Genomic DNA, 295 nt, shown 5'->3' with positions numbered 1-295 from the left:
AGTAGGCCTAGCGGAGGTCCTCCTGTGGGGCGCAGGGATGATGGAGGGCTGTGTGGGCGCCCCAAGCTCAGCCTGTGTGGCTGTAGCTCAGCCCTACTGTGGGGCAGAGGAGAGGGGAATTACCCTTTCTGGAAGTGCCTCGTGCCCCTGGCTCTGAGGAGCACAGCTCCGCTGCCGAGCAGGATGCCAGAGAGCGCCAGCACGGCCAGCACAGCTGCCAAGACCAGGCTGCTGCTCCCTGTGGGGACCCGGTCGGGGTTGGGACGGGCACCGCCATGCTGGCGCTGACCCATGG

This window comes from Phaethon lepturus, unplaced genomic scaffold, assembly GCF_000687285.1.
Source record: "Phaethon lepturus isolate BGI_N335 unplaced genomic scaffold, ASM68728v1 scaffold45278, whole genome shotgun sequence".
In the NCBI taxonomy this organism is placed as follows: Eukaryota; Metazoa; Chordata; class Aves; order Phaethontiformes; family Phaethontidae; genus Phaethon; species Phaethon lepturus.
This window is presented reverse-complemented; position numbering follows the sequence as displayed.